Here is a 10,331-nt window from a genome sequence, read left to right as displayed (position 1 = left end):
TTTCAGCAAGTGCTGCAAATAGGCTAAGGATGGCAAAGGAACAGCAACCCTCCCCTGTGAATCGGGGCCATTCACGGTCAGAGTCACCAAACCTGTATTTCAGGGGACATCTTTCCAGCTCCCAATCTCCCAGCTTGGCCGGCTGCCCTGAAAAGGGACCGGGACTTGGCTCTTGGAAAGACGTGGATCCCTTTGAGGCTGAGTGAAACCCCTAAGAGTCTCCCCCGTTTTCTAATACCAGGGCTTGCTGCCTGAGCTCATGGTTTGTTAGTGTTGGAAAAGGTTCCTGCTGCTTTCCAACCTGGCCCATCTACCCCGGGGCTGAGAAGGGGAAAAGTCGCTGATGTCATAACCCAGCATGGTTTTGCTGCCAGTGGCAAGGGGGTGGGAGGAAGCCAGCGAGCAGCCTTCCCTGGGGCAGCAATGATGGCGGCGGGAGGCCAAGGCCGGCCAGCCGTGCAAAATAGGCTGCAAATCTTCATAACAAAAAAGCCACCCTTGACAACATATCCCTAGGGTGCGGGGGGGCGGGGGGGGGGGCCTCTTTACGCCTTTGTCTATCTGTACGTCTCTCTCTCTGTCTCTCCATTTCTCTGTGTATTTTTCTGCCTCCATCTCTGTCTCTCTGTGTGTCTGTTCCTCTCTGTCTCTGTCTCTTGCTAAGGAACAGCTCCTGCCACTTTATAGCTAACACGACTACTTATTCTCTGTTTTGAAATGCAGAATATGCCAGGGGTAGGGGTATCTAGCACCATCACCTCTTCAGTCTCCATGCACTGCGCCCACAGGGTCCCTCCGCAGGCCTGTGCTGTGCTGGACGAGCCTTTCCTCTGTCCCTCCCCAGGAGTAGGCAGCCAGCGTGCCCTCCCTGCAGAACCGGCCTCCTTTCCCCTCTCCCTGCACGCTCCCTACTGACTTCTTCCCGCAGCCAGGGAGCATCTGGGGCAAATGCAAACAGTTCTTGGTCTGCTTATTTGCTTTTCTTAGTGCAAAGGTGGAGGAAGAGTGTGGTTAGTGCAGCCACCATGGCTGCGAGGGACAAAGTCGGTTCTGGGGACGGGGAGCGCCAGATCCTGCCAGCCCAGCCGCCAGCCCTGCCAGAGGGCTCCCCAGCCAGGCTCCTGTCAGTCTCCATCTAGAAACCAGACAGAAAGCACTTCTGTAAATGTTAACCAAAAAGGTCCCCCTGTGATGTCTGTGCTGTAAATCAAAGTAGACAATGTGGGGTGAAGGCGGGGCACACATCTTGTTTCTTTGGAGCCATCACAAAGCAGGGAGGGGGTCTCCTTCAACTCTCAGGTGGGTGCTGGAGCTCCCCACTAGTCCACACTGGGGAAAGGTTCTTAGGGCCTGGAGTCACCCAGGACCCATCTCTGTCCAGGCGGTAAGATTTACCATTAATCCTCCACATATGGGAAGCAGTGTTCCTGCTAAAGATAAGATAAAGCCCGAATGATTTGTGCTGGGGGCTGGCTGGGGGGCTGGGGGAGGCCAGGCCTGGAAGGCTGGGCATAGGAGCACCCTAACCAGCAAGCAGGGGACGCAGCCTCCGCGGCAGACTCCCACAGTCCGTCGCGTTGCCGGGCAGATTCCCTAAGCATGGTGCACTGAGGTACAGCAGGGAATCCAGAAAATTATTTTGCTTTACACAATGGAGGCTGTGTTATTTAAGTTTAAAATACCATGGGGGAGGAAGGTAAGCATAATCAGCTTTATAAGAGAACAAGCAGGCAGGGGAGCTCTTCCCAGATTCCACCCGTTTGTTAAATCTCTGAGGTTTCCAGAATGTAGTTCTTCCTCCCTCCTGCAGCCTCCCACCTCCCTTCCTCACTCTCCCCTCTCCCTCTCTGCCTTTCTTTGTGTCTGTGCCTCTATAACAATAAGAACCATCAACACAGCCATTGCTGTGAGCAAGGTACTGTTCCAAGTGCTTTTCAGATCATGTCACCCCCAAAACTCTATGAGGAAGGTTCTGCCTGCTTCTCTGCATTGCACTCTCTTTCTCTCCTGCTGCCTCTGCCTCTCTCATACACACACCCACCCCTCCCCCTGACACACACACACACCCTTTAGGCCTCTCTGTATCACCTCCACACACTCACATTCACACTCACACACATACCCACAGTCTTGTCCACACCAGTAAGAAGCAGTTCACCTCCACCAGGAGGGACAGCCTCAGAGCCTGAAGAACACCAGCCTTTGCACTCCTGGGCTTGGCAGTTCTCCTGAGCTACCTGGGGCTGCAGCTGCTCTGAAGGCCTCAGTACTCAGACCTCCCTGAACTTGGTTGAAGATTGTGAACAGCAAAGCAAGCTCTACCCCCGCCGACTCTACCTGCCAGGCTGCCCGGCCTAGCAGGGCCTAGGCTGGGTCTACTCTCTCTTCTGTCCTTGGCACTGCTCTGACCTTTGAGGGGAGGGAGAGGCAGCCAGAGGTGAGAGGGAAAACAAAAAAAGACTCTTTTCCAGCAGCAGCACTGACTAGAGAACAGGGAAGCAGGGATTCTGGTCCCGGCCACGCCCCTCACTGCACCTGGACAGCGGGCAGGACATTTAATCTCCATGGAAGAGACTAAATCTTTCATTTCTCTCACAGGAAAATGGATTATCCCCATTTTTATTTTAGGGACAGAGTCTCCTTTCCAACAAAATCAGAGAAGCCCAATGTAAAAACACAAAGGAGGGGCAGGCTCTGCGCAGCCCAGCCTTCACCCTCCTCCTGGGGCAACCCTTTCCAGACATGCTCACTGAATAAATCCTACTGTGACACAGACTGTGCGCTATCCGTGGCATCGGGGGTGCAGTGTCAAGCACCACTCCCTGTTCCCCAGGAACTTACAGTCGAGAGGAGGGAAACAGGTGACCCGATCAACACGGTCCCCCTAACAGTGACATAACTAACAAGGGGCAGCGTGCAAAGCACAGTGGATCAGCTCAAGGAAAAGGGAGCTAAAACTGTCTACTTCTAGGAATGTCCCCAAAAGAACTGAAAGAGGGACTTGGAGAGATTCTTGTACAGCCATGTTCACAGCGGCATTATCCACTCTAGCCAAGGGGCAGAAGCAACCCGGGTGTCCACTGACCGTAGAGAATGAATGGGTAAACCAAACGAGGCCCATCCACACCATGGACCACTATTCATCATTGAAAAGGAAGGACATTCTGACACATGCCCCACATGGATGAACCTGGAGAACATTACGCTTAAACGAAATAAGCCACTCACAAAAAGACAGACACTATGTGATTCCACCTGTGTGAGGTACCCGGAGCAGTCCCATTGACAGAGACAGAAAGGAAACAGTGGCTGCCAGCTGCTCAGGGGAGGAAGGAATGGGGAGCTGCTGTTTCATGGGTACAGAGTTCCGGTTTGGGATTATAAGAACATTCTGGAAATGGGTGATGATGGTGGTTGCACAATAATAAATATATTTAATGCCGCCAAATTGTACACTTACACATGACTAAGATGTTAAATTGATGCGTATTTCACCACAATTAAAAATAATAATTTTAAAAATTGTTGAGTATGTGTCCAAAGTGGCCAGGGTTTGGCATGGGTTGAGGGGGAGAAGCACAAAGGACGCTGCCCAGACCACTATGATAAGGCCCGAGGCCTGCCTTCACCCCCCAGCATGAGGCCAAAGGGCCTTTGCCCATGCTCTTCCTTTCACCTGATGCTTTTCCCCTCAGTATTTCCATGACTCAAATTCACTCAGCTCTTTCTTCAAATGTCACTCCTCAAAAAGCCCTCACTGACACCACTAACTATAATAAAGCACATACGTGCATGTGCACACACACACACACGCACATTCTGCCCACCACGTACCATAGCAGATTTCTGCACAGCACTAACCACCATCTTCTATGCTGGTATATGTATCTCTATTTATTTCTTTTCTGTTTCCTCAACTAGAATATAAGCTTCAGGAGGACAGGGGCTCTGTTTTGTTCACTGTTCTCTCCCCATGCTTGAAAGATTGTAGGTGCTCGTATGAATTTGAAGGATGATGAGGAAACAAGGAAATGGGGGTGTCTGTCCAGCTTGCCAGGGCTCCCCTTCGAAATTTGAGCCCAATGCCCCCACCTGGCCACAAGTCCACCTACTGAGGCTTACCTTTTTTGCATTTTTCTCTCTCAAGAACCTTGCAGGGAGGTGATGACAGGGTTTGGGAATTTGACTCAGAATCACAGCTACATAATATCTATGATCATCTTCTACCCTTTTAACTTGGCCTTACGGTTTAGATACCAGGAGAATGACAGGGAGTGAATTAAGAGGGGAGATTCCATTTTAGAGAACATATGTAACTCAGTTTTTAAAATAGAATCATACGATTTTTGAGGTGGGCAAGATCACAGACTTCGACTGAGTTTGAAGCACTGAGACAACATCCAGCTGCAAGTGGATTGCAGAGCCCTGGCGATGTAGACAGGCCTGTGCTGTGCATTCGGTCTAGCCCTGCCCATAACTAGGACACTAAGAAATGTGTTTGCTAAAGAGAAGCTGCTGGTGCCAGCAAGGACACAGGGAAACGCTCCAGAAGCCTGAGGCAAGCTCACCTGATTAGCCTCCACTTCAGGCTCACCCTGAACCCTCACGGGCATGTCTGGCTCTCAGGGCCTGTGGTTCCTAGACACTAATGCTTATGAACCTGATGCTTAAAATTGCTCATGGACATCGGCATGCATTACGAACTCCAGGGCCAGGTGTGGTGGCTCATGCCTGTAATCCCAGCACTTTGGGAAGTCGAGGCACATGGATTACTTGAGACCAGGAGTTCGAGACCAGCCTGGTCAACGTGGTGAAACTCGGTCTTTACTAAAAATGCAAAAATTAGCCGGGCATGGTGGCAGACATGTAATCCCAGCTACTAGGGAGACTGAGGCAGGAGAATCGTTTGAACCTGGGAGGTGGAGGTTGTGGTGAGCTGAGATCTTACCACTGCACTCTAGCCTGGGTGACAAAGTGAGATCCTATCTAAAATAAAAGAACTCCAACCTCCCCACCTCCCCACTCCCAAATTAGGTTTACCTAAAACAAAGTCAACTTTGAGTAAGAGTTCTATGAAAAACTGAAGATAGAATGGTGAGTTCCTTTGCCTTTTTTTTTTTTTTAATGGAGTCTTACTCTGTTGCCCAGTCTGGAGTGCAGTGGCACAATTTTGGTTCACTGCAACCTCTGCCTCCCAAGTTCAAGTGATTTTCCTGCCTCAGCCTCCTGAATAGCTGGGACTACAGGTGCGTGCCACCACACTTGGCTAATTTTTTGTATTTTTGGCAATGATGGGGTTTTGCCATGTTGGCCAGGCTGGTCTTGAACTCCTGACCTCAGGTGATCCACCCACCTTGGCCTCTCAAAGTGCTGACTCTACAGGCATGATCCCCCTTGCCTGGCCTCCTTTGCTTTTTCAAGGCAGTAAAGTTAACTCTCACTAAATGCATCGTCACTGCGACATGACTGCATCCTCATTCATTGCGCCTTCGAATTCTACTTCAGGAATCACAGATTCTCCAACCCAGAGGGAAAGCTAAACATCAGTAGTCTCATGCTTCCTAACCTGTGGGTTGCTATCGTTTCGCGGGCCATGAAGTCAATGCAGTGGACCATAATGAGAATTTCATTTGAAAATTAAAACAGAGCAGAATGAAATAGAAAAGATCACAGAGCATTGCACATACAAAGGTAAGCATTGCTTCATGAAATTTCTTGTTCAGTTATATATAATTGTGATGTGTTTACTGCGTTGCATTATGAAATGTTTCTTACTATAAGACCTGGTCAAAAAAATGTTGAAGGCTACTCCTCTGATCCATTTTCTATAGAGGTCTCAATACTCTCCTATGTTTAATCATTCCATAATCCATGAGCTTATTCAGTGCCTGTGGTGTGGAAGGCACAGAGCTGGATCCTGGGGCAATGAAGATGAACAGGACACTGTGTGTCATAGTCCAGGCAGGACCCAGGGCGGTGGAGGGCACACCCCGATTGGGTCGTCGGAGGAGAGTTTAATAAAGGAGCTATTTATTCAGTGTGGGCAGAGTATAGGGAACCCTAAAGAGATAGTGCAGACTTTCAGGGCCATGAACAGCAGAACAAGGCGGGCAGGGCTGAGGGAAGGGAGCTGCTTCCAGAACCTGAAGCTACGTCGGGGGGACTTCCTGAGAGAGAGGCTGTCGCCTTTAGTCAGGAGGCCACCAGCTCACAGGAACCCTGTAGGGAAGCTGCCAGAGAGACGGAGAGCAGCTCTCATCTCCCACTGATGATGAGCCGCATTGGCCAAATGCCCCCAGAAGCCAGAGGGCACAGGACCCCAGGCTGCCATCCACATGGGAGAGCAGCGGGTAGAGGGTAGAGGGTGGATATGGAGGGCAGACAGACGAAATCGCTGCCTACTGAGAACTTGTATTGGATGGATGAGAAGGCACATCATCAGAAAAACCACAGTGGTGCCGTAACTCATCCTGGAAGAGAGGTATTAATGAGAACTTCCAGAAGCACCCAGGAGGAAGCGCTTGACTTCTGGGGAAGGCCAGGGGAGGTTAGGGAAGGCTTGCAAGAAAGAAGTCCAGTGTTCTGTCTCCAAGCATCCTTTCGTTTGAAGAGCCGCCTTCCCTGCTTCCCTCCCTCCACGTGGTCCTAGTAGGATCTCAGAACAGTGCGGACCGTCTCTGGTACAGGGTAGCAAATCAGAGTATGCGCCTATTCCCTGGCCACAGGTTCTCAGAGTCTTCCCTGGGGATCTTCCACTAGTGACAAAAACTGTCTCTTGCCTCTGAATTCAGGAGACTGAGGGGCTGTACAGTTAGAACTGTTCTGCCGTCTCCTCCCTATCCCAGTAAGCATACATATTCAACTTAGGAAAAATTGCATTGGGACAGAAATTTTACTGGGCCACGTTTTTCACTGAGGGTTACCTTCTATTGGGCGTATACTACTGTATGCTTGTTGATCGTTTCTCTTTTTGAATGTGAGTTTCTCTCCTTGCAGTCTTGAAGCTGAATTTCTGTCCTAGCACGCCCTGCAGGTGCAGAAGCAGGGAAAGGAGAAGGCACTTAGCCTGGTGAGGAACCTGCTGGGCATATGACCTGACCAGAACCCAAGGTGCCTGTGACTGGGGACCTAGGAGGAGGCTGTCACAGTAAGTGTGGGTCAGATCATGAAAGGCTTGGATCAGATGGGGAATGCATGAGTATTTATTAAGGATTTTAACAGAGGGGACACACACAGAGGTGCACCTTAGAAAGCTCCCTCTGAGAGCTGTATGGAAGATGGGTGGAGGTGAGCCAGCCCAGAGGAAGCTGCGGGAGACACAGCAGGCACCAGAACTCAGCTGAGAACACTGGGGAATGGAGAGTGGTGCCTGGATCCCGGAGGAACTGAGTAAAGTACAAGAGTCTACAATTAGTAGCAAGGTTCTGGTTTGGGTGGGAAGGTGGATGGTGGCATGAATGGAATCTTGCTTCCGTTTTTTCCCACATCTCATAACTTTGAGGGTCTTCTCCTTCCTGATCGCCTTCCCTGAAAGCATTCTGAGTTTATCCATGTCCTATAGAAGACACGGCCCACAACAGAACAATACTCCAGTGGAGGAAGTCACCATCACACACTTTTATGAACGTAGTCCATGGGGCCTGAGGATCTTCCTCGAAGTCATCTCACTGTGATGGCTCACATGGAAAACAGTATTGTCTTGAAGTCCTAAGGTTTTTTTTTTTCACGTAGGCTCTGGATCATTTTTTAATTGGCAAAAAAACATTTTTACAAGTGGTAATTTTTGTGTGAGTGGGTAATTTTTTGTTTTGTTTGTTTGTTTGTTTGTTTGGAGACGGAGTCTCACTCTGTTGCCCAGGCTGGAGTGTAGTGGCATGATCACGGATCACTGCAACCTCTGCCTCCAGGGTTCAAGCAATTCTCCTGCCTCCACCTTCAGAGTAGCTGGGATTACAGGCAAGCACCACCATGCCCAGCTAATTTTTGTATTTTTAGTAGAGACAGGGCTTCACCATGTTGGCCAGGCTGGTCTCAAACTCCTGGCCTCAAGTGACCCACCCTCCTCAGCCTCCCAAAGTGCTGGGATTACAGGTGTGAGCCACTACGCCTGGCCAATAATTCTTTTTAAACTACCTGAAATCATGACCTGTATCATTAAATAGCATGTCTTCCCTACATGTGAAAACTACACATCTCCAATCCTTTGAATCCAATTTAATTCAGCAAGTGAGTATGGTGTGAAAATTCTGGAATCATTCCTATAGAAGATGCCTGAAAAGGACATGCTCTACTGTCTTGAAGCAGCTCTCTCCAATGTGGCAGAGTAACAGTGAGAGAGAGAGACAGAGAGAGAGAGAGAGAGAGAGAGAGAGAGAGAGAGGAGACGAAGATCTTTGGAGCACTGTCTAGTTGTGAAATGCTGTGTGGAGTGGTTGCTATGACTTTTCAAGGCTCTGGCGATATTTTACCTTGAGGTTTACCATATATACCATTTTCCCAGCTCAACATGTCTGAAAAGTTTTTACCATGTGAACTTCTGATTTCCTGTTATCTGTCTACACTGTGGATAATTCATGACTAGTCACTGGCCCTTCACCTTTGTGATCTTTGTCTTAAAACGTGTCCCCTCACTCTACGGGTTTGTACTGTCCTCAGCTTTCTCTTTGCTTGGGCTGACCTTTTGTTTACTTCCAAAAACCTCATTAACTTTTACGGATGTACCTTACAGGCAGTGGTCATAGACAGCAGGCTTCCTAATACGCCCTTTGCACGTTTTGTGTAAACTATCTTAAAACTCACTGTTTCCCCCTTCTCCTTTCCCTCCCTGCTTTCAGTAAACTTCCACTTCAGGGCTCATCATCTCAAATTGTTTCTCCACCAGCCTCCTTCGTTCCTCTTAGATCACCATTTTTGCAATCCGAGCAGACAGGCCCTGCGCCAGGCGGTGTGTCCACCACGTCACGTGGCTCCGTCTTTCTGAAGATCCGGGGGGATCCTGACATGCAGATCTCAGGATGGGGAAAACTGTGTACTTTCAGCAGATCCACTCATTCTACCGACATTTCCCAAACGCCTACTCTGTGTCAAGCACCCTGAGAGGGACAGAGTGGTGACTATAGAGAAGACAGGCCCACATTTACAGGCAGGCAAGGGGAGCACACGAGGAAGCCTCCGGAGTGGAGCCGGCGACTGACCCAGGGCGGAGAAGAGTCACAGAGGAAAGGGTTGGTGAGCAGAGCTGGGAATGAAGAATGAGACAGCACGCACACAGCTGGCCCCAGAAATGGAGAAATTTGGTTTCTCCATGCTGTGGAACCGAAGAACTGGCAACAGGAGAGGAGTGTGTGAGACAGAATAAGGGGCTGGGATTTTATCTAAGAGCCACAGGAAGCCGTTGAAACACTCTAAGCCAGAAGCGATAGCATCAGCCTGATCATCTTTCCTTCTTTCCTTCATAGCTTGGAAACAGCAGCCGAATTTGCAGCCCACTGCTGCAACTCTTGGGGGCCATCATTGTGCAGTTTGAAGATGCATTCACCCTGCCTTCATCTTCTGATAACTGACCACTCTGTCCTCATTTATTAACTCTCCTGGTACTGAATGTATCTCCACAAGTCCCGTCAAATACTAATAAATAAACTATATTAGCACATTTACTCTCATAATAGCCCTTGAATTAAACATTTATATCCCATCTTACACGGAAGGAAACTGAAGCCCAGAGAAATTCAGTGACTCGCCTATGGCCTTAGAATTTTTTCATTCATTTCTGGGACTTGTTCACTATCTCGCTTCCTCAACTGACTGGAAACACAAGGGTAGCGACTGTGTTTGCAGTGGTCATGGGAGTGTGCGTGCCTCCAGCACAGGGGCCCTCACGCCGGGTCCCAGGTTGGGCTGCCGACCGAGCGACCCACCGACCCTCCCTTCTGGTAACACTGGGAACCAGCCAGGGTCAGAGTCAGTGTTGCCCTAGACTCCTAGACTTGAGCGCCGCCCACTCCACTGTCCCCTCCCGCCTGCCCTCTATATCCATGCTTTTAAAGAAGACCTGGCATTTAACTTCCAAGTATATCGGGTAACTAAAACCAGGTTCACATTTGGTTGCCCTTAAAGCTAGATCCTGCCAGGAGCGGTGGCTCACGCCTGTAATCCCAGCACTTTGGGAAGCCGAGGCAGGCTGATCGCCTGAGGTCAGGAGTTTGAGACCAGCCTGGCCAACATAGTGATACCCTGTCTCTACTAAAAAATACAAAAATTAGGCCGGCATGGTGGCAGGCATCTGTAATCCCAGCTACTCTGGAGGCTGAGACAAGAGAATCGCTTGAGTC

General features: G+C 49.6%; 1 long non-coding RNA gene across 2 annotated transcripts; it reads left to right on the top strand.

The window, feature by feature from the left end:
• Positions 1-1,139: 1,139 nt before the first annotated feature.
• On the top strand, positions 1,140-10,170 carry LOC105491704 (uncharacterized). Of its 2 annotated transcripts, none has more exons than XR_011614823.1 (4): positions 1,140-1,384; positions 5,506-5,691; positions 6,997-7,147; positions 8,882-10,170. It is a non-coding gene; the product is annotated as an uncharacterized lncRNA (long non-coding RNA). The 2 variants fall into 2 exon arrangements; XR_011614824.1 differs by having other exon boundaries at positions 8,835-10,170.
• Positions 10,171-10,331: the final 161 nt, after the last annotated feature.

The sequence above is a fragment of the Macaca nemestrina genome, chromosome 16 (assembly GCF_043159975.1).
Source record: "Macaca nemestrina isolate mMacNem1 chromosome 16, mMacNem.hap1, whole genome shotgun sequence".
NCBI classification, from domain to species: Eukaryota; Metazoa; Chordata; class Mammalia; order Primates; family Cercopithecidae; genus Macaca; species Macaca nemestrina.
Note: the sequence above shows the minus strand (reverse complement) of the source record. Positions and strands in the feature narration are given on the sequence as shown.